The 25,580-nt window shown below is 38.1% G+C and overlaps 1 protein-coding gene across 1 annotated transcript in view; it reads right to left on the bottom strand.

The window, feature by feature from the left end:
* The window catches only part of LOC139719182 (uncharacterized), an 89,505-nt gene extending 75,540 nt beyond the window's left edge, over nucleotides 1-13,965 (bottom strand). Inside the window, exon 1 of the mRNA XM_071630615.1 lies at nucleotides 13,905-13,965. The gene's annotated coding sequence lies outside the window, so the exon portion shown is untranslated. The remainder of the gene's footprint in view (nucleotides 1-13,904) is intronic.
* Nucleotides 13,966-25,580: the final 11,615 nt, after the last annotated feature.

The raw sequence follows: 25,580 nt of genomic DNA, 5'->3' as shown, positions 1-25,580 counted from the left end.
AACTTATTGACAAGGAGGTATAGATTTCGAAGTGACCAAACAAAAGGGGGTGGGGCTGCTTGCCTCCTTGTGTTACCTAGGCAACGCCAAACTTTATTAATCAAGTCACAATGACTTGAATGAATTGAATTAATCATTAAGATGAGAGGTTGGAGAACCTAACTGAGCTAATCTAACAATGACTTTGGTTGATATAAGTGACGAGTTTCTCGATGATTATGTTTCAAACATGACAATGAAGACTAAACAGTGTTACGACCTTGATTTGATGGATGGTTGGAATCAGTGACACAAACTCGCGGCCGTTATGTTGAAAAGCAAATTCGAACTATTATGACATCTGAAACACACACGCACACACACACACACACACACACACACACACACACACACACACACACACACACACACACACACACACAACACCGTTTGGAAACTCTGCCATCTTAAGAGGTAACGTAGAATCACCGCATAAGAATCGTTATACTTCTCCATTTACCATTGACGAATCATTTAGACGCGCGTTCTAAAGTTTAGTTATTAGTCTGTAAGTGTTTGACGGAGATCGCATGCGACATAGCCCTTACCCTACCAGAATCTGGCCTGTCTATGGTATGAGTTATGTGAGAATTCTTGAATTTCGATGGGACAGGTTAATCGTTCTTGGTTTAACCCTTTTTCTATAACCTCGGACAGTGTGTAGGACTATTCGTATTTTCCGTACCGATTGGCAATCGAACCATACAAAGGGTCAATGTCTTACTAAGAACCTTCATGAGCGTCAGTGTTCGGTACATTGCGCGCAACTCGTAGCCGTAATTTTGTGGCGATTTGACAATCGTGTATTGATCAACAGCGTATAACGAGTTATTATTGTTTTCCCTGCGCGCAGCCTGGCTTGTCTCTTGTAGGTATTCAAAGCTAATCAGCTGAGAAATGGATGCTTCGGACCGACTTTGAGTTTCGTCCGTCATTCTTACCTTTGATTTGGTCTGCACTCTTCAGTAGGGTAATGACTTTACGTGTCGCCGAGCTCCGCAGGTAGTGCACAGTGACATACTAAGTGCTTTTTAGGCCTTTCGGCTCAGCTGACGCGGAAGATAACCATTGATTGTTACCATGGAAATGTCAACCTCCTCCTCCTCCTTCTACTGCTCCTCCTTCTCTTTCGCTGTCTCGTTCAAGAGAGGACCTTATTAACGAGCCTATACAGCATGGGGAATTGTTTAATTGAGCGTTGGCATTTTGACAGCCTGCATAATCTCCCTGTCTTGCATTTCTGATTCCGTTTGACATTTTGATCTAGTTTAATATATCCTTCAAATTTTATATCTCTTATTTTTCTCTTTACCGGCAAAAATGTCCATGTAATCAAGGTACATCCCAAGAGCTTAATAAGATCTTCAGGCTTTCAATAATCCTTCGGAAGAAGAAAGCTGTCTTTTTTTAAACATTTTTTCTTCTTTCCCTCTCCTTAGATTGCTTCTGTAAGCAACGTAGTATTGGACTAGGATGCGGCGGGGGGGGGGGCGTTGCCTCCTAGCTTGCCGATGATGTAACGCATAAAATAAAACACATACAAACACATACTTTCACACAACCCTTTTTTCTATTTTTTTTCAAGAGATTCATTCCAGACACTGAGAGACATGAGTGCGTATTTCTCAAGATCGGTGTTTGCACCAAAGAGGAATATTGTGGTATAAGGTAAAAAAAACTTTGACTCTACAACAAGGATTCATGAATTTGATAACTGTATAGTGCAATGGTCCTTGGTTGAGGTACCTTATGCATAATATGACTTCAATCTTGACCAAGTTGTACCTCTGTATAACTGAAAATGCTGGTGTAATGATCAAGACAAGCCCCTATGGAAGAACAGTACTTAAAGGTCCTGTTTACCTTTGGGTACACTGATTTAACAAATTTTCAAGATATCACATTTGATGCATATGTGTAGGTCTGTTGTATCACAAAACATCCTAACGTATAATTTTTTTTTTTTGCAATAAAGCCTAAAATATAAGGAGATATCAGTATTTTTCTCATTAAACCATAACTGTAGACGGTTTAGTCTTGCAACATTTTTATTATAACTATTGTTCACATTTTGTGTATCTAACATTATTCAACATTGATTATACGGGTTCAAATTTTTACAGTGGTTGTTTCTATCCCAAATTCACATTTTAGAACTATTCTAAAGCACTAATGCCGGGTTTTTGTTTCATCTGCAAATGATAAATTATGCCTTTAATATGAAGGAGTTTCCATGGACGAACTTCTTTCATCATTAGCATAATCATAAGAATGATGGGGGCCGATGTGGAAATGATGGTAATGATAATAACAACTGCAATAAAAACAGTGTTAAATCATTCGTGTTATCATGACGATAACCGCCTTCATATCATGATTTCATATGAAGATTGCTATTAAGATCATCACTGTTGTAAGTATTGGCAACATCATTTGCAAAATGTCTGCGACATATTACACATCTTAACGGAAATTTGCATGCATGAATTTATAATAGATATATACACAAATGAAATAAATTGATTGAATATTATGTACACACGTATTTGTATAGAAATTGTACAAGTATACATACACACACACACACATTTATATATGTTAATGTATATATACATTATTTATATATATATATATGTGTGTGTGTGTGTGCGTGTGTGTGTAATCACATATTTTATCAAATTAGCATGGGTAAGATTTATTTACGAAACCCTTATAGACTCTTTGAAGCATCAAGCCATCTCCATAAACAAATTAGACTCAACAGTGTCAGGCTCTGTGTTACCTTCGGATTCTTGCTTTGTTTGCTTTTTTTCTCGGTGTTTTGTTGTTGTTCTGCTTTGTTTTTATTTGTTGCTTGTTTTTTCGCACTTGGCAATCTCATACAAACGAACAGGTGCAATAGATTCGTAGGAATGTCTGAATGTTGGAATGCTGCGGGGGCAGAATGCCTCAATCCCTCTCTCTCTCTCTTTCTTTTTTTCTCTCTCTTCACGCCCTCTTTTTATCTGCCTGTCTGTCTCTTTTTTTCCTTCTCTCACCCTCTCTCTTTCTTTATTTCTCTCTCTCCTCCTCTCCAGTTCTTCTCTCGCCCTCGTCACTTTTTTATCTCTCTCTATCTCTCTCGCCATACGTCCGTTGGTATTCGTGCGATAAGCGTGCAGATTTCGCCACTGTTTTCTCTTCTTCAAATAAGGTTTAACCCTATAACATGCAAACATTGCCAGAAATGAATACCAAATTATTGTCTTCCCCCATTTTTTCAGATCCCTGGGGGCTCTTCATCTTTAAAAGTGTCAGGCTAATTCGGTTATCTATCATTTCTAAGACAGTTTTGGTTTTGCTTTCCTGCCTGTACTCTGAGCCTATTTCCAACACGTCGGACACCAAGACAATTTTATTCAGTAATCCTCTCCAGGTTCGTAAGATACTCTTCTTTTTTAAGGCCTTATTGTTGGGCTGTGTTTACTGCTGATTTTCATCTTATCAACTGTGTCAAAGTTCATGCTACCCCTACAAATTGTGTGAGAGAGAGTACTTCCAACTACTAGTAACTGTGATTTCGAGACTCGGGACATGGCGGAGTTCTAAGGTGATTCGGCTCATTCGGTGGCGCGCCAGCCTCAAGATCCAAAGGACTCGGGTTCGATTCCCCACTCTTACTGAAGCATGTATTCATACCGTCCTCCCTAATAAGAGGCAAAACACTCTGTCCCTCAGACAGGACATAAACTGGAGGTCCCGTCTGTGAGAGAGTCACAACTCATCACTCATGCACATAAAAGATCCCATTTCATCCATTCATCGAAAAGCTCAGGGTGTTCAACCCAGTGAAGTGGTCCCGCCTCACATCCAACTGGACCCCATGGAAGACCGGCTATAGGTGTAGCTGAATATGGGCTCCCAGCCATCTTCTCAGATGGAAAAATAGAACAAACCACAGTGACAATCGAACGAGGTATCTTCCTTTTGTCTGATCCTCCTCTCATCCCCACTTCATTACATTTTCTTTTCTATTCTTCTCTCTCCTTTTTCTTCGCCATATCTTTTCCGTTGTACATTTTCTGTATTATCCAGTGGGACTGTTAAATACAGGAACAGAGAATATTATAAGGAAGAAAAGTAAAGGGAGCAGTATGACATATGGAGGAGAAGAGTATACGGTGTAATCGATCCCCGGGTATAAATTTCACAAAAAAAAAAAAATAACCACGCTTGGTTGGACGCTCTTGACCAAGACAGGGAACGGCATTTTCCCGCCTACGAACATGCCCACTCGACAATACTGGCGGTTTTTTCCCGCAAAATGATTTATGAATCCCACCTGAGATACAGCGTTTGACCACGCTGGGGGAAATAATGGAAATCCATTTGCCTGCGTGATTGATATGCCCGCTGTATTCCTCGCCGCTTATCCCAAGATATTTCCAAAACATGGGGAAAAAGAAGAAAAAGTTCCACACTTTTAAGCCTCTGCTTATTCGCAGTCCTCCCGCATAGCATTATGTTAACTGATTCTAAATGTTTGCCCGTAATTTCTTGACGTGCAAAACCTGCTATGATTGATGTATTGAATTATTTTAGCCATGCCATTTTGAACCACGCACAGGCTAAAGTCAAAGAAAACATGCAGTAGAGAAATACAGATAAATAATCCAATCCATCTTGGGTGAACTGCTATATTGTGCAAGTTACACATCCTGTATTGTGCTTTGAAAGTAAGCAAGTTGTAAAGCAGGTAGAACATTGCAAGGAGCGTCAATACAATGCTTTCATTCACATACCTGGATAGATTTTTTCTTTACATTGATTGACTGAAAATAAAACAACCACCCGCTGCATTGTTATTAGGGTTGATCCTTCATGGTAGCAATTAAGGTTCGAGTGATCTTTGAGTGTGAGGTCCGACTGTGCAGACAAGATCAAATTGGTTTGATAATGATTGTCAGATTGTATCGTTGCACCTTGCCATGCCGTGAATGACTTTTAGACTCTACAGTTTCCATTGAGAAGAAAAACTGTCGCCATGGTAGAAAATCTTATTCACATCAATGTTCATGAAGGCAGACTGATAGATAATTAAGATTTGATGATATTTGATGTAACTTGCTCTCTGAATTAATACTCTGATTTTAGGGCAATTTTTTCCTTCCCCATCGTCTCTCTCCCCTCGCTTTCTCTTATGCATTTTGTCATATGTAATGCCAAATAATGTATATATATAAATACATATATATATATATATATATATGTGTGTGTGTGTGTGTGTGTGTGTGTGTGTGTGTGTGTGTGTGTGTGTGTGCATCAATACATTTATATAAAAGTCGACAGTAAGTTCATATCTTGGGTAGATCATTGGTTACTAGCGTCATATATTTATATACACACAACTGCATCAATATAGTATATTTTCTGTCTCTCTACTCATATCACAAACACACATGCGCGCACACACGCATGGCTGGAATTACAGAGTCACACATCAGCAAAATTGAGCTGTATCGGTGAACGATGTTTCGAAAATACAACGCCCATCATTCCAGATTACTTTACTTTGTCCCCCCCCCCCTTTTTGTAGCTTTCATTTCATGCGACGGGAGGGAAAGGGGGGGGGGGGAGGAGAAGGGGGCGAAAGATAGGGGGTTGTTGTGGGGAAAGAAACATTATGAGACCGCGTGGGTGCTCTCTTCCTGGTTTGGGGTTTAGACAAATAGGAAAGTAGATGGAGTGTGATGTCTCTTCTCTTCTGACCTTTCGAAATTCTCCCCACCAGCTCGACGGTCCGATGGTCGTCCTTTCCGTTTGCAGAAACAGAGAGATAGAGAGAGAGAGAGAGGGGGGGGGGGGGAGAAACAATCCCCAAATCCAATTAATCGACACTTTTCCTCGCCACGGATTAGTCCATAAAGGTCCGAAGACGGGTAGGATTATACCGCAAGAGTCTGCAATATCTATATTTCTTTCTTGGAGACAAGTCATCAATTTGATCTTACTTGACAAGTGCGACGGGTGCATAAAACTTCTTTTTCCTTGTTTTTTTAATGGAGCCGAAGAATTTAATCCATATCTATCATTTTCTTGTCTTCAATGGGAGGCAATAATCCAACCACAATTTTACAATCGTGTAGTATGTTAGCCCTATAATACTTCTTCAAAAAAAAAAAAACCAACCTGCGGATAGCGATCAGCAACTATTCGCTAAAGAAAGAGAGAGCAAAATGTGTGTAGGTGTCGATGATATTTAGAGGGTATTTATTACCAATCACCGAGTGAAACCAACTCTGCCTAAAAAAACACAAAATGAATAAAAACCAGCTATCAGAGAGAATTGGAATACGCGGTATCATAATTATAAATAACCGTCTTTGAACAGGAATATCATACATTGATCAGCTTGTACGTGTCGTCTTCCTGAATACATGCATCCCCAATTTCTGATGTCTGTTCCTGGCTGATCATTAATGTTGTATAAATAAGCCACGTCAAAAGTAGGTTGGGGTAAAGACGATCTAGAAGTAACTAAAAGAGAAATGATGATTCACATTAAAAGCATCGCTCTTCTTTAATGCAATTGCATTTGGGGTGGATATGTCATACGGGTGCTTACGTGAGCTCTTGTATAAATAGACTGTGGCAAAGGAGGCTTAGGGGAATGAAGAGGCTTAGAAGTTAACGGAGAAAATCCTTGTCTAGTTGTGATTACAATTGTGCTTTGGGTAAAATATGTTTCTGGTCATTATTCACTAGACTGATTACCACTGTGTTTTAAAAATACATTTTATTTGGTGCCCTTTCTTTATTTTTTCTCTCTCTCCAATTTCATTTCGTCCCCTTTGTATCCTCGATAAGAACAACTTACAAGAACAAAATACCTGGACGAGGATACAGAGTTGCAGTCTCTTGGGTCTATTTCCGTTGCTACGATTTCATCTATGCGAAGTGCTTTAATGGGGGCTATGGTGCATTCAGGGTATAGAGTCTGTACGTGCATTGAATCTTGGCTTCGCTGTGTGTGCCCGCTGGCCCGGATGTGTACATACAAACGGTGTGCTACTAGTCGTGCGGACACCGTCTTGTACGTACAAATAAAACGAGTCCGGTCGCGATGCCTGCATGCGATACATCAATGGGATGTCCTTTAACCGATAGCGAACCACAACACAATTAGAATCTTTGTGTAACACACAGCTCTAGACGATACAGTATCCAACAGAAGTGAGTACACCCCACATGAGCATTTGAACATTCGAATCTTCAAGTTGTTGGTTTTAAATAACAAGTCTCACAGAGATTGTAAAAAGGACCTGGGGTGATAGGAATTGAGGCAAAAACTAGTATTCATAACCTCAATTATGACATATTATGCATATTTCATGAAAATATCGGCAACAAAAGTGAGTACACTATGTGTAATATTTGCATTGAAATATGATCAAATCTGGAGTTTTATGGTCCCAGCATTTGCCATAATTTTCCTTAGCATGAAAATCATGTTGTTTTTTCATGGTAGTGACCTTGAGTTTGTGTTCCATGCTCGAACTGCTTTCCTGAAAAGTTAGCAAGGGGGTCAGTTGCACGTTCGATGATTTCTCCTGACCACACTAGTCACACCAGTAGTAATGCACAGAGGAATACAAGAATTAAAGTGAGTCAAACCCTGACCACTCCAAGAAGTCATCAAACAGGAGTCAAACACAGATAAAAGAATGCAGAGGGGCATTATAAGGCAGTGCCATGTCATATCAACATGTTTTTTTGGTTGGGTTTTTTTTTTGTGCTAAGGAAAATTATGACCAGTGCTGTTGACAATAAAACTCCAGATTTAACTATGTTTCCATGCAAATATTACACAAGGTGTACCCACTTTCGTTGCCATTATTTTCTCAAGTATGTATAATATTTCAAAATTAAGGTTATAAATACTATTTTTCTGTCTCAATTCATATCATTCAATGTCATTTTTACAATATCTGTGAGACTTTTGAGACAAAACAAACAATTTAAAGAATTACATTCAATTTTTATATGTTCACATGGGGTGTACTCACTTCTGTTGTATACTGTAGCTTGAAAAATGACAAAAAAAATTACAGAATAATGCTTCCCTAATTCTTTTTTATATAAATGATCACTGTATTTACAAGCGCCACTAATTTTCTCACGTTTTCATGATCAAACTGCAAGTATCGCTGCAATGGTTTGCAGTAGGCCCCTTTACATCTTGATACAAATTCAGAAATTAACTCTACAAAATGTATCACCTGACGTTACTGCAAAATGCACCAGAATACCACGTGGAATATTGATTAATTGATAAGCGACGAACTTAAAAAGGTGCTACTATGTAGTTTTCTTTTCTCTGGGGCCCTTGGATAATATTAATTTCATCACTTTTGACCAGGAACGTCTTGCCTTGTGAGATGACTGCCAAAAATTGGCAAAGTAGATCATTTTTTTTTGTGTGTGTTATACTTTACCATCAAGATCTTTGGAGCGATCAATAATTAAATTTGGCCGACTTCAAAACTATAACGAAACGAACTACATAGAATAAGTGGATACAATTCAATCTGCGTAATAGAACGTTAAATGCCAAAAGTTAGTGGTTCATGCGCCTCTAAAGTGGACGCTTCTTCCATTAGGCATTTTCAATTTCGCTACGTCGGTGTGGCTACTGCGGCCTTGAAGCAAACCGTAACGAAGAAAAACAAACAAAAAACAGTATAAAGAAAATCAGTCGCCTTTGAAGGCTCATGATAAAATACAAGAAAAGGAAGGCTTAAATGTAAACAGTCAATCTTGAGCCATAACTGTTATTGCAGTTTCATCTCCTGAAAAAGCCCTTCATATGATGCTAGTAACCAATAATCTACTGAAGATATGAACTTAATGTCGACATTTATAATATATATATATATATATATATATATATATATATACATACATACCATAATGCTTTGTAGGTTAGACCTAGTTTCCACCATTTACGGAATTCGTGCACCCTTGGACTAAACTGCATTGTCCATTGTTCTTATTTTGGTTTCGATTATTGTGTAGTTTGTTTGTTTTTCCTTTACAATGAAATCAGTAGCATAATATGGAGCTCTGTGGTCAAATGGATTAAGCCACAGACTTAATACACGAGGTCCCCAGTCAGGGTTCGGATCCTCGAACACGTTCCCTATTATTCAGGTGGACAAAAAAGAACATGCTCTTCATTGTTATCTGCTAGGGTATTTAAACATTGGGGGCTCTTTAGACAGAGCAAGGCAAACACCTTCAACCATATTGTAGACGAAATACATTATGACTGTCATTTATACTCTTTAGGAGTAATAAGTATTACTTTTGTAATTGCTTTTATACTTTAGCGTCATACTTTACCGTCATTGTTATGAATGCTATTGTACTATTGTAATAAAGTTACTACGTTGCAAACGTAATAATGACAATATTTGTGAGGATTATCTTTAAAAATCCTAAATCATGATTCTATCATCATTGATCATTATCTCTACTAATTGAATACTCATCATGATAATCATTTTTTTAAATAGAATTATTATTATCAGTGTCGGCAGATTCATATTTTAAAGGTTTTGGTAGCAGTAGAAGTAGCAGGTAGTATGTTCCTATAAGAATATTGAATAGTAAATACCAGACAGCGAGAGTTACATAGACGACATTTTATCTGAGGTAGATATAAATAGATACGGATCTCAAATATCCAAGACTGTAACCGTGGTAACGTGAGAAGGTTCCTCTTTGATGAATTTTGTACAACATTATTTATCAATCATTACCAAGCCGTATGTTTTACCAATGGCTGGCACGTAGCCATCATCTTTTAATTGATAGAAATGATGATGTTCATCAGTGACAGGTACACAAATCGAATGGGTTACATGATGCGTGCATGCTATAGAGATTATACGGTGGTATCGTACTTTGTTTTAGATTCCATAATGCACTCAGAGAGCCTGTAAAGTATACACAGATTTTTTTTTAACAAAAATGCATACGCACATATACGCATGGATGTATTCAAAAATAATTTACATACATGTATATAGGCCCAAGATAAGTAGGTAGCTAGTATAGCTAGGTAGGTAGTTAGGTAGGTAGGTAGAATAATACTGTAGATAGATATAGATATATGGATAGAAAGATAGATAGATAGATAGATAGATAGATAGATAGATAAATAGATAGATAGATGCAAAGATTGGTAGATAGGTAGATGGATAGATAGATAGAGATATATATGCAATGAAATAATATATAGATTAATATATAGAGTTTGACAGATAGATATAGATATGGTTATTATACAATACAGATGTGTACGTAAACAGTGTATTTGTGTTGGGAAGGGAGGGTTGGCATTTCTTTTTTAATTTCATCGATTAATCGATAGCGAAATCGCAGTTGATTTTCCGCAGTAATTGCGTGACGCTTAATTGTTGGTCCCAATTAGGCGGACATGCATGAACGAAAGAACACACGCAACGAACCGCCTACGGCAAAAGCCTGTCCCCAAGTGCAATGTGATATGCGATATAACATGGAAGAATCCTTGATTTATTGACTTTTTTTCACATTCGCTCTAGATCCTGCACGAACTGCGGGTTCGTCCCCTGTTGCTTCGCCCAGTTCTCAATTCAGCCCACACTACAGTCGATTCAACACCGGGATCACTGCATCTCCGTTTCATTTCACAGTGATGAATAATGTGGGTGCGCGTCGTCTCCAGACAATACCCACACCGTTCCAATTAGTTCTACATTCGTAGAAACATACCTCCGTCTCTCTCTCTCTTTCTGTCTCCCCTTCTCTCTTTTTTTCTATATCTATCTGTCTCTCCTACTTTAGGTCAGTCTCCTTGTCTGTCTGTCTGTCTGTCTGTCTGTCTGTCCTAACTCTTTTTTGACTCCACTATTTCATCATTTTTGCCACTAGTGCACTTTATCTATTTGGATAGTCTCTGTGTTTCGCGCAAGCGCACGCACAAATTTGTCTCTCTTTATTTTCTCACACACAAAACACACAAAACACACACACACACACACACACACACACATACACACACACACACACATGCACACATCTTAATTCTCTCCCTTTGCACGCCGCTCCTTCGCAAATATGCAGACATTTTCCCAACCTCGTTCTTGAATGTTCCGTCCAAAGCGCCTCTCTTTTCTTTGTTTTTGCTTTTTCTTCCGTCTATTTTTGGCTATACATCCTCCATCTATGCATATCTTCGATACTTCATCTCCTCATTCATCTACCAATATATATTTCTCTCCTTCTCCTATAATACCCCTCTCGGGCTGCATATCTCTCTCTGTCTGTCTGTATATGTTTCTCTTATCTCCCTGTCTCTCCTATCTCTCTATCCATAATATATCTCCCTTCCTTTATCTCGCTCTGGCTGTAAATCTCCCTTCTCCTCGCGCTACCATCCCAAGAGATGAAATGTACGCGGAAGAGTAGGCTCGGATACAGTGCGCTCGAAGTACACAGTTTGATTCCGGTAAACATGGAAAAAATGCATCCGTATACCTGATAGCTTCTATAGTGCAGAATCTGTGTCATCTTTCTTTTGTTGTTGTTGTTGCATTACCTTGATTAAATATCCTAGAATCCAAATCCATGATAAGATTTGTCGAGGAGGGATCTTTACAGACATGTGAGTATCTCGAAAAAAAAAGAGTATATTATTGTGATGTCGGGAATAATTGAATTAGCCAAGAGGGGAAAAAATAAGCGTTGACTTGTATAGACAGGGTTGATATGCACAGATGCTCAACTGCAGTTCGCCAATTTACGACATAATTGGATGCGCCAAAATAACCTCGGAATTTGTGAGAAAAAAAAAAACGGAAGGAGAATTATTCATTGCAAACGTCATTACGACGCTCTATTCAAGTGCTTAAAAGACTGAAGTAGACCTAATTTCAGATTTTTCTCCGTTAACAGAAAGGAGGGGAAAAAAGATACAAGAACTCAAGATTGTCGAGAGAGAAACAAAGTCGCATTACTTGTCTTACTGAAAATAGATTTAATTAACTTCTCCATCTCGGAGATGCTTATAATGACTTGGACAATTTCCTTCATATGGGTTGCAGACTTCATTACATTTCTATTTTTATAAATTCCATCATGGGTTGATCACCTCGAAAAATTATTTACAAAGAGAAAAAAAAATCACAAATGTTCATACCAAAGGATTTGATCGATTAAGTATAAATCTTAAAGATCAAGGCAGATTGCTCTGATTAAATTCGATGATAGGAATTCAGATCATTTACGGATTACTGTAAGATATTAAAGGACCTCTGCGGTGAGATTACACAGTTGAATTGTTTTGATTCATGATACCCTCGTCTTTACTTACGTGACGAAACGAACAATATCTAAATACGTTTTATATACCTTATGATAACTTTTCTACAGTATTTCTTCATATTACTTGGATACGCCCACAAACAAACAAACAAACGAACAAACAAACACACACACACACACACAAACCAAATTCCATACCAAGATTCTGCTCGTGAGGAATAATTCCCAGGCTTTTTACTGCACATATTGTATTACTTGGTTAATTTCTTTCGGTTCACGCGAAATGATACATGGTGTGCCGTATTTCACAATAAACAATAGAGGGCGGTATGTTTGAAACTGGAGGTTTACACATGCATATTAAGCTATATTCACCATGTTCGCAGCATTAAGCGGAACAGTGTTTGCAGAAAAAGACATGTTCGTCGTTGCGAATTGAAAATCGGAACAATCTTGAGCCAAGTATATCGGCAGTGTCCATCTTTTATTTACTCTCAAACGTATCTAAATTGAAAATGTCATTACGGAACATGTATACGAAGATAATTAGTAGGCAGCTTCATTTCAGTCCTGTGTGTCGTATTTTCAAATGTCCAGATGTTTGTGAGATTAACCCTCCGTGTGCCACATAAATTGCCGGTACATAGGTTTGTGCGTAGAATTTATGCACATTTGATTCATTGGCACAGAACGGGTTAAAGACCAAATAAGAAAAGCAGAGACAGTGATTTCTTACTTGAGCTGGCTACTCGCCTGCAAATCTTGATACATTTTTTAAATACAACTCTGATGACGTAGTCTGAGAATCACCCAATTCGGATAATTCCTTAGCAGTTATTTTTTTAAATGCTTTGTTTTTGTTATTTCTTTATGTTTTCTGTCCTTATTCTTTATTCAGTAACTCCAATACAAAGATACCAATCTCGTAAACAATGGGACCCAATGTATTTTCTCCAAGGACCCTTTGATTCTCAAGAAGCATTACCTTTCATTGGGCTCCTGTGTCTAATTTTCTATCCCATCGACTCTCCTTCTCTAACAACTTGAATATAATGTAATCTTATTTCTTAACAACTTCTCGTGTGCTTTTCTTATTATTAATGGCATTGCATCAGCAGTTTATTACGTCTTAGTGTTCAAAATTATAGTCGTGTATTGCTTTTTGTCCTGATTGTGGAACATCACATGTAAAGTAATGAAAGGAAGTGAAAATTAAACATGAGCACTGTTCTGTTGTGAGGCGATATTTAAGAGAAAATCCTGAAAAAAAAGAAAATAATATCCCCTTCCATGCGATGCATTGATATTGCGGGGGAGGGGATAACGGAAAGGGGTTCCTCTATATATGTTTCACGCAAATATAGATGGAAATCGTAATAGATACGAAATGAAACTATAACACAAATACTCGCGCAAATACTCACAAACTCTACACAAATCTTTAACACTCATAAAAGAAAATCAAAGGGACACATCAATTTCAGTAGAAAAAAAAATAATACGGTCATGTTACTCACGGGCGTTGCTAGAAACTGAAAGCCAGAACCATAGCTCTAACACGTGACGATGACGAGGTTCTTGTGACGTGTATCCAAAATTATAACTCGTAGGTAAGCCAGCAACCTGTATGAAAAGGAACAGAAAGTGGGTTGAGTTGATTCGTTTTCACTTGACAGACATTTGAATTAGTTGAAGTCTTATAATAAAAATAATCATTGCCGTTTTTGTGTCTGTTTTTGTTGGCTTCTTTTTCTTTTCCTCGAAGCACATTATCCAGACAAAAAAAAAAAAAGCAAAATCGATACACGCTATTTAATAACACCAGTCCTTGGTAATTCACAGTACAGTTACATAATGAATAGGAGGACAAAATGAGAATAACACCATGATATAAGTGTATGAGTTCGAAAAAGAAAACATAAAGAACATTTGACATAGATTGAAGTTTCAATAAAGCAAAAATTGAAATTGTTACTTTTTTTTCAAAAACTATAACAACACGTTTCTATCTTATTCCGAAAGAAGTCATTACAAATAGACCTTTAAAAATGTCATCGTTTTTTTTTTTAAAAAGCTGGACATGACATAACAATTTTGGGATGCCTATACATGATCTTTAGGGCCATTATTAATTATAAAATGATTAGGAATTATTGCATAATTATCAATCATGGAACGATTATAAACGTTTTCGCGCAAGACAGATATCTGTACAGATATCAAACAATATCATTATCCAATGTTATATGAAATACTTCTGTATTAATTTATTGTCTTCACCTATATACTCTCCTTCAAAGAATAAGCAGCTCTCTTCACTTTTAACATTTTATTTCATGACATCTATTCATTTAGCGCTTTACACAGTCACGACAGAACGACATAAACTGATCTGACGTATTACTTTGGAGGACAACAGGTAATGAATTGGTTTTTATACATGGAATAGGCTCCAAAGACAGCTGAACAAAGTAGGCAGTATGATGATCATCGAACCTGCTCATTCATGTGTTTGCTTGTGTCTTTTTGTACACAAAGCGATGAAGTGAATTAAGTTGGCCCCTGTGGGAGAGAAGACAATGTTTATTTTGGGCGTCTGTGTCGTTTGTGTCGTTTGATATACTTTACTTTAGTTTTGCTTGCTTGCTTGATTACTTCCTCTGCGGAGGACCCTCCCACTGCATTTGTTTTACAGCTGATAGGCATGCACGGATCTTGAAGATCCATTAGAAGTTAACTTCATCACTGTTAAGGTCTGGAGAGCATCATTACGTCAATTCAATGATATCTTATATCCCCATCTCACTAGGGAGGTGATCATTGTGACCATGGCGACGATGGTGACCCGCCAAACTTTTGAAACACTCGATAATATGTGCGATGGATAAGATTTGAATCAAGCCACGTTCCTTACTGGAAAGAACACAGTGTCCCACAGTGTGTTCACAGTGTGTTCACATGGTCGACTGTGCGAAAACGCTCGAATTTAACAGTGTGAAAATGATCTCACACTGTGGTGTGGTTTTCACAGAGTTCACATATAGTAAATGTTTTGTTTCTCACTGCGAATTGATGATTCACACTGTCAATTTATGATTCACAGTGTGTTCACATTGTTAAAATGCTCGAATCTAACAGTGTGAAGAGATTTCACATTTTTGTTCACAATGTGTTCACCCTGTGTTTCACACTGTGGGACATTGTGTTCTTTTCAGCATGGCTATGTCGCGCTTTGTCGATTTTTCAGCGGAATCGAGAGGGGGATATAAGAATGAATCCTTCTTGTATTTCCCAATCGTTCAAGCAATCCTATCAAGGGTAATTTGAAGCATCTGCATTCTACGGTATAAGCTGCTCTCTTTAACTTATTCATCACCATCTTGAAAATTACATGAGACTCGCTGCCAGGCGTTTCTCCACGGAGATAAAAATGCACTTTACTCACGAGCAGATAAGGAATGGTTATTTCAGCGTCTTGATTTCTTTGTCCTTATACGGACAACGTGTCACAACCATTAAAAATTCATATCAAAGGCCCTCCACCGCAGAACATGGCAATAAAACGTTTTAAGCTTACCCGTCGAGACGAGCTGCATTTGTTTTCTTTGGTTTTGTTTATGCCTTTTTGTCGCTTTCTCTCTCCGCGAGGGACTAGACGCGTACCGGCGGCATTGACTTAAGAGGATTTGGTAAAGCGATCGCAAGGGTGACCCACGACTAATGCCAGATCCCAATTTCAAGGAAATCGTGTGGGATGTGTGTGTGTGTGTGTGTGTGTGTGTGTGTGTTTTATTCCCATTTGCCAAGATGCATTCGGCTACTAAAGCAGGGCAGGCACTAGCGTGGGTATAGCTGTGCATTCATTGCCCTATTTAATTAAACTAAAACCACTTTGCATTCATCCTTCACGAGTGACTTTTGTTGAATTAGCTTGTTCTTATCTTTTTTTTGTTTTTGCTCTGTGTTTTTCTTTTACTTTACTGCAAGACATTAGAATTATAATAACGAATCTCATTTTGATTGGTTCACGCGCCAAATTCACAAAAGGAAAGAAAGAAAGTGATGCGTAAAAATCAATATGCAGGGAATTATGAGTAATGAGGAATTCCGACTACGCTTTGATAAGTTTAATGTTAAAGTTTAAGGTAGCTAAATTCTCTTCACACAGCTTATTCGTTTGTATCGTTCTGCACATTCTAGTAACATTGCTAAAGACAAGAATCTTTAGTGAATGTGATGTGTCATGTGATTGAACTCTCCATCAAACCATAATGTAAAGTTAGCAGCAGAAATGATCTTTACATCAGTTACTAAAACCATAAAATTAAAATTAACCGTTAGCATTTCCAGAAATCCCCTGTGTAGAGACAGTATAGGGTAATGTCGCTGAAACGCTGGAAATAATGAAGAGGATTTTTTTTTCAATTTATTGTTTGATATTAGGCAGACGTAAATTTGCAGCAGAAATGATCGGGGGGGGGGGGGACCAGTTACGCTATAAATAGTCAAAAGCTATTCGACAACGGCATGAAGACGACGAACTCCCTAGCTACTAACACGAAAATGGGTATTTGGGACATAAGTGTCATGAATGATGTATCTACGTGAGTGTTTTTGAGTGCGTACGTGTTCGTTTTTGCAAAATGCGATTTCTGCCGGTCGGATACTGGAAGGTTGGCCTGGCAGACAGAGCTACCAAGTCTCACGCATTCTGCGTGAGACTCAAGCATTTAGGGTCCGTCTCACGATCTCACGCATGGCACCCATTTTTCTCACTCATCGGGCGAAGTCTTCAACTTGGGCCTATAACAAGGAGCATAGCTTAAAAGATTCAAGTGATAGTTGAAATTGAAGGTAAATTTCCCTTTTGTCTTCCGAAATAAGTAAAAAATAGCCACGTAAGTATGCACCTGTGAAAAAGCTCCCTACTGTGCGAAGCCACAGGGGAAAAACCCCTCCCACACCCTCGCTCGCGCGCACATTTGCGCGCCGAGATGCCGAGTCATGAAAATCTCACTCATAAAAATATTTTGAACTTGGCATCCCTGGGCAGAAGATGTGTCAGGATTGAAATATCATAATGACTTACTCATAATATCTTCCTTCCTTAAAACTCTGGAATCGTCGTTGAATACAAGGGAAACGTGGTAATCAAAAAGATAATTCGGTAGTCCTACTCAACTCATCCCTTCCCACACTCAAGGTGCAGTATGCTGTATGTCACTTCATGCATATAGCATGGTCCTGTTTTTCTTACCTTCGTAACCTGCAGTATTTGCAGTGAAATTGGGGGAAAACTAGTATCATTACCAATTTAAAAAAGGATGAAACCTGCTATAACTCTACCCCACACACAAACACACTTTTTTGTGTGTTTTTTTTTTCATTCAAATTACACACACGCAAACAATCATGCACGTATACACACGCATATACGCAAGAACAGTAAAGTATAAATGCGGACAGCGCAAGACCTATATACAGCAAGATATGGATTTGAGTCATTGTTGCTACCCATACAACACTTAGGCCTATTAGTGCTGTAAAACTTTTGTTTTTATTATGAAATCGTGACCACTGTGTTTACTGGTTTTGCAATCATGGTGATTCGTAAAGAATTTCTTTTTTTTTCTTTATTTATTTTTGAAAAGGAACGGCAACATGAAGTTATGGTTCTAAAAAAAAAAAATTATAGTCCTAACACGATTGATCGGATCCACAAATTATGTCGGTCACAAACGACAGAGTTTTCCGCCTCGTTGACAGTGAAAGTGATTTACAAGTCTCGACTGTCGGGAAACATCGTCTGCTAAGTGGATTAGTAGAGTTATTTTTGTGCCGAGTGGCAGACAGTATTAACCGCCCCCTTGTCAATAGCGGGAAGTTGTGTCGTCTCAGTCGGATTCAAACATGGACGAGTTGCCTTGCAGGACACTTTAATGTTCCTTTTGTTTAATTCCATGCGTTAATCACACGGAAGATAACATGGCCTTTTCTTTTCGATGCTTCAGACACGACAGAAATAGTAATAATGATATAGTAGTAGTAGTCGAAGTAGAAGTAGTAGTTGTAGTAGTAGTAGCAGCAGTAGTAGTAGTAGTGATAGTACACTTGTAGGAGTAATAATAATTGTAGCAGTTGCAGTATCAGTATCAGTAGTAGTAGTAGTAGTAATAGTATTAGTAGTGGTAGTAGTAGTAGTAGTAGTAGTAGTAGTAGTAGTAGTAGTAGTAGTTGTACTAGTAGTAGTAGAAGTGAGAGTACATGTAGGAGTATATGATTGTATAGTAGTAGAGTAGTAGTATAGGCATGGTAGTTGCAGTAGTAGCAGTAAGTAGCAGTAGTGGATTGTATTCGGTTAGGTTATTTGCTGTGCCCGACATTTATGAATGATATATTATGGTTTACGAAGTATTCATGCATACCCATGAAGATTATCTCTGCCCCTCGGATAGGACATAAAATGGAGGTCCCGTGTATGTGAGAGTAACAACCCATGCACGTAAAAGATCCCGCTTCATTCATTCATCGCAAAGAGCAGGGTGTTTAACCCGGTGAAGTGGTCCCACCTCACATCCAACTGGACCCCATGGAAGACAAGCTTAGAGTAGCTGAATATGGACCCTCCAGCCATCTGAATATGGGCTATCCAGCCATCTTCTCAGATGGAAATGAACAAACAAACAAACAAACAAACAAACAAACAAACAACCAAACAATTTATAGAGCACGCTACGCAAAACTTTCCCTGTGATTCCTATATTGGAATTCATGAATAAACGCGGACAATAGTTCCGTTTTTCCCTGTAATGATCGTCAATTAAAATTAACTGACGTAGATAAGATAAGATAAGATAAGATAAGATAAGATAAGATAAGATAAGATAAGATAAGATAAGATAAGATAAGATAAGCTACGATAAGATGAGATAAGACAGGCTACGATAAGATAAGACAAGAGAAGACGAGGTAATAGGCCTATAGGATAAGATGAGATAAACTGAGTTATGCTAAGCTAAGCTATGATAAGATACGATAAGATCATATCAGATAAGATAAAATAAGATAAGATGAGATAAGATAGTATACGATAAGATAAAGGAAGAGAGGATGAGAGGAGATGAGATAAGATAGAGGGCTCTCAACAATTTCTGATATTATGCGCATGTTGCGTACCCTCTGAAAATATAAACGTTCTATAAGCTATGACTCTGATAAAAGTTGCACAACTGGGAAAGTGAAAATCAACAACAACAACAAACAAAAAATGAAATAGTTCAAGAATCCCCTAATTTCCAGAGGAGATTGTGATTTCAATCCTTCATAAACAGAATGTAACGTATCTAGAAGATGGGAAACTGCAGTTTCAATTGATCTTAGTGCATGTGTTTTTAAACGTAATTAAACGTCAAACAGAATTTTGCAAGTTGGGCTATGGGTTATGAGCGTGCGCGGTAGTACTTTTCGCGTTTTGGAGTCAGCTAAATACAACATTGTGGGACTCCGATGGATTTAGGAAGTGTATTGAAAACAGAGCTTGTAGACCTATACTTCCTACTGCTTTTTTCTGTTTTCTTCCCTTGAATGTGAGAGGTACCATCATAATCATTGGTGGTCAATCAAAAACCAATGAAAATATTTTTACAAAATGTTGTCTGGGGTCCGTTTTATGAAAGTCTTATGAGAGACTCTTCGCTCATATTAAGACACACTTATGAGAGATTTCATAAAATGGATGTGAAAGTCTCTTATTATAGCTACATAAGATGAGCGACTTTGGCCATTCTGAGATTTATGTAGAGACTTTTATGTAATGACTTCATGAAACGGATCCCAGGTTACCACAATGATAAAGATTGATTCTGCTTGTTGTTGCAGTTGGTGTTGCTGTATGTATGTATGTGTGTGTGTGTGTGTGTGTGTGTGTGTGTGTGTGTGTGTGTGCGCGCACGCGCTTTGCGTTGTCTGTGCTTTTGCACAGTGACCATAATAAGAACTCGGAAATATATTATACCCAATACGGATTTTAAAGTGAACGAAATGTATTGAAATGTTTGAGGATAAAGAACATCCGTTTAACTCTTGATTTCGATAGGCTTGACGGGTTTGTGGTGCACACCATATGTGAGACGCGTTCATATCATTGTCTCCGCAGATGGCAGATTGACAGATATATAATCGATTCGTATTTCAAAATTGGGCTGAGCCGGTGCATACCAATGCTCAGTATGTAAATTATGGGACATTTAAGAGAACATTGGAAATAGAAAAGTATCTGTGAAGCTGCAATCAAATTGTCTGTTTGTTTTGGTTTCATTTTTTTTTTCGTTTCACCTGTTTTCTTTTAAAATGTTATCTTTCTTGAAAGTATATAATTATCTGTCATTGTTTGTAGTTATATTGAATTATCATTGATATTGACTATATTGTACGTGTTGTAAATAGCCTTCTGAATAAATTTGAATTGTATAAAAATGCTTTAAATTGATCGTGATATATGTATTTCTGAATACTCTACAAAGGGTGCCATGGAATTATGCAGATAAAACAGTCAAACCGTCAACTACAGGAATGTATGCATTTTGAAGAAATAGTCTCCGGTTCATGGGGGAAAATCACAAACTTTGTATCAGGGTTACTTCGCATGGTAACAATGAACGTATATTGCCTATGAAATATCACATGGACAACACAGACAAAGAAACAAAACCAGTAGATTACAAATGGATGGTCAGAAAAGGTAATTATGTGAGTAATACGAGTAATTCGCACTAAATCGGATGAATCTTGTAGGCAGCCGCATAGAATCGTGCCTTGCTTCGGTAATCATCGACGTCATTTACCCACATAATGATTTTGTGGCGCGCTCCTAATCAAACTACCTTCTCATTACGCCAACCAAGTATGCATAACCCCACTCTCATTGTAGCGAGGGGTTCATTCCCTAGCTGTCTCTAATCAAATCATTCGTGCTATCAGTTTCCAAGAATCGACGACTGTCCAAGCGACGTGTGGGAGTATGCAAATGTAACATCATCGGTGCGGGTGAAACCATTTTGGGTTTTTTTTTTCAAGATTCATCCCAGTCATTAAAACTCTACAAATGTGATGAGAAAGTGATGACGACACACCACTGGGAGTGTTTACGAAGACTCTGAAGTGGCGAGATCGAATTCTTTAATATTTTGCTATCAATCCCGCGTCACTGCGTCCCGAGGTCTTCTTGAGACTGAAAAAAAAAACGGATTGGAATTTCCATTGTCACAGTGTAATTACCACGAAGATATATATATCTATATTTTTTTTCATCCGTGCTAAACCGAATCTTCCCAGGCGAATTCCGTCTCATCAGAAATGGACTGCGGCAACATGGGGTTTCTGGAGAAGTAGATGTGTTATGTAGAGAGACGTTGAGTCTTCTTCCATTCGTTCAGACACACACTATGGCTGAACTATACCTTTATTATTAAAAGCGCGCTCACTCTTATGCCTTGGTGCATTGTATGTTGTATCAAGTATTCACACGACTGAATTATGCCTAGATATTATTTTCAGTGAGCTTATCCTCTTAAAAAAGATAAATGAATTCATCAACATAGAAACGCACAAATGAAGAGATTGCTTTCAAAAAACGCTAAATCCATCCTTTTTCAATGGATTTAGCGTTTTTTGGAAGCAATCTCTTCAAATAATGATCTTTTCAGAGCACAGTAAGCAGACAAGAAAAGATGCAAATGAACTACACAAACATACACACACCCACACACACACAGATATACATAATATCAGTTCATGTATGTAGGCCTACACACACACATATATATATATATATATATATATATATATATATATATGTATATATATATATATATATATATATTCTAATGGGCTTCCAGACTTTTTCCATGCATTCAACCGATATTTTTCTTCTGAGGGGCCCACATCCTACACGCTATGTCTTTTTAGTGGATCCCTCCATTTTTCGAATTTGGCATATTGTTTACTTACTTCTAATCACTTTTTATGATAATGTATAATTATCGTAAGGTGCTACGATAATTGTACATTCTTTCATCTTACATAGTTTTACGCACCTATTTCAGTTACCAAAAAAAGTGATGTCTATGTGTTCTTGACGAAAAATAAAATGAAAATTGAAAATTAAATATATATATATATATATATATATATATATATATATATATATATATTCCAATACAAGAATTATAGAGGCCTAATGAAAGTTATAGCCATTCTTTTTCACCTCAGAATGATCATAAAGCGTCATCGCTCAAAGGGGCTGGCGACTGCCAGGATTTCGCATTAAACAAATCAGCTCTCATCACTGTTCTTAAATCAATGCTTTTTGTTAGATTAAAAATCAAAGAAAGAAATATTACCGGATGTCGTGGACGTCATTATGCTTTTCTCCCATCAGTATTATACATATTAAAAGTTCCCGAAGACTTCTTTCATACCTCTCATTCTTTCCCACGCTGTGCACAATAATGTTGTACTATGAGTTCCAGGGGTCGTTTATTTTTTGTTCTTCATTTTTTTTTTATTTTACTAGCTCTTGTCGCCGAGGGACAAATATTGCCTCTTTCGAAGCACTGTCACGACATGACACGCGTATTTGTAATTTAAATGGCGTACACTACAGATCAAGCTGATGAGAACAGGTCGTAGCTGCGGGGTAAAGACATCGCTCGTTCCATATCAACCGTCAAACCCTTTAGTCTTCGTCCAAGGCTCATTGACCTCTAGATCCTCCTCATGCCAAAGACTTGGCAAAGATTCAACTGAATGCGTATATAAATCTTCACTTGACATCTTGAGCAAGGTCATTACATATTTGCAGCAACTCCCATTTGGCATTGACGCTGTTTGTGTTATGTAATAAAATAAAAACGAAAATCTTCTGGCGAACTGTATCATCTTGACGATGTAAGTCCTGGCGACACATTTTGAGAGTTTCAATAATGAAGCCAGAAGGAGAATACTCGAACTGTGATAAAAGTTCCGATATTGCTATATGATGAAGACGTTCTCTTGTAAACTTCTTTATTACGTTGTAAACAATGGACAACGTTGTCAGGTACACAGCGGCAACATTTCTATTTCCTTTTGCGCGAAAAGATATTGGCAGATAGGGGCCTACCTCGAAGAAATATTTTGAAAAATCCTGAAATGGGACGAGGAATATCTGATATGATATTTCGTTGACAATAATTATGATTTAGTGTTTACTTTGTATAAGTATTAACTCTTATTGGATTGAAATAAAGCAAAATTTAATTAAACTGCATTGTTTTGATTTTGTGCTGACTTACCCGGAATATTTGCCAGCTGGTCTTTACCACTCGGAGAACAATTCTTGTGTTTGTTTTTGTGTTGCTTGTTTGTTTATTTTTCTCATCACACGAATGATGGCGTTTTGGCGAAGTTTTGCCCTGAGGAACGCTCTTGGTTACCTAGCAATGATCTCCGCCACGATGCACGATTACGTTCCAAGAGCTCTTCCGCGGCACGCTTGAAATTTAACGACGGAATGCCCTTACGTGTAATGACAGAATCAATTCACCGTTTTTACGTCATTAACTTGGAGAAGTACCCCCCAAAATGGCTCGTTCGTTTTATAAATTACACATGCTTAATTGACGTCTTTTACTCGAGAGGAAGCTCTAATTGGACTCTCCATTAACTGCGTCAGGACTACCACTTTTAAATGCTCTTCACCGCTAATTGTTTGGCATATTCTTTGTCAGGGACATCGACTGTGTTGTTGTGGAAAAGTCGGGAGATATATATCATGTCTATAGAAATGTCATGCGATGTCAACATTATGATCACTACAAATCATTCTGGTAATATCAAAATCTACAAGCTCCAGAGACTCGCACCAAGGCTCACCGAGTGGGATACTAATGCCAGAAGAGCCCCAGAACCAAGACTCAAGTTAACCTGTCAGATAACTGTTTAATCGTTGAAAACCCAACAGACTGTCACTTAGGACGTCAACTGGACACGCCCGATAGTCGCACATCACAAGTCTAACACACATCGGACTGACTCGACACTTATCCGACACTAATTGGACTTGCGACGGGAAATGGCGTTCCACGGCGAACTAAGCTCTGAGCTATGATATAGTTCCTTCATCGAACAATCTTGCATCGTCGGATCAAGCCGGATAATTATGTCTGACACTGACGTTTATGGTCGACCAACAGGAGTCGGATTCATCAGACTGCGATCCGATACATTTCCGTGGGCGGCCAGAAGCAAAAAGCCTTGCTTCCGACGAGTGACCGATGAGAAAAAAAATGAGACAGGGTATTATATCGCTTTGAAAACGAGTGAAATGCCTAACCAACAAAGAAAAGAAGAAAAGAAAAGAAAGGTTATCAAAGCACCCATGTGCACATGAGCTAACTTCGAACTGGTTTATTACCTACACTGCAGGTGGTCGAAGATGATGTATATATTTTTGTGGGGATGGGGGACCCACAAAGTTAAAAAATATAGTGCGCTGACACAGATTGTCCTTAAATTGCATATCATCATAAGCAAAATCTGTATAACTTGCATGTAGAGAAGCAAAATCAATTTATCTCGTGCAGAAGGAAAACCAAGCGTCAACCAGAGCCTTTTAGGTCATCCCACCTCCACGAGAATACAGAGAAATCTATAAACCGAAATCACAAATTTTATGAATGGGCGTCATTTTCTTTTCGGCGACAACTCAGGGGGCATTTCATGAAGCGTTTGTCCGACAAATCTGTTGGACAAATTTGCTCTCAATCCACCAGATGCAAGGGTTCCACTAGCTTATAATAGTGTGTCAGAAAAAAAAAAAATCTGACAAAACGCTTCCTGAAATGCCCTCCTGAGGTGTCTTTGTTTGACAGGTGACTTTGAAAGAGGAAAGAAAATCAATAAAACCAACCATTATCACAGATTAACCAGGGAGTGGGGGAAAACGGGTTTGTAACCCATACCATCTACCCAAATAAGGAGGTGAGTATTAAGAACATGTTAACTAAAGGTGCTATTCGGCACTACACGTCACTTGAGCTTAAAAGCTCACTCTAAGTCCTAATCTGACATCACTTGACCTGTAACAAAACACACGGTAAGGTCCCCTTGGAGATTCGGCGCGTTCGCCCGCCGAGCTATAAATGAAACTAAGT

Source organism: Diadema antillarum, unplaced genomic scaffold (assembly GCF_040938485.1).
Source record: "Diadema antillarum isolate AM-2024a unplaced genomic scaffold, OU_Dant_1.0 scf00000107, whole genome shotgun sequence".
NCBI lineage: Eukaryota > Metazoa > Echinodermata > Echinoidea > Diadematoida > Diadematidae > Diadema > Diadema antillarum.
This window is presented reverse-complemented; position numbering and strand designations above follow the sequence as displayed.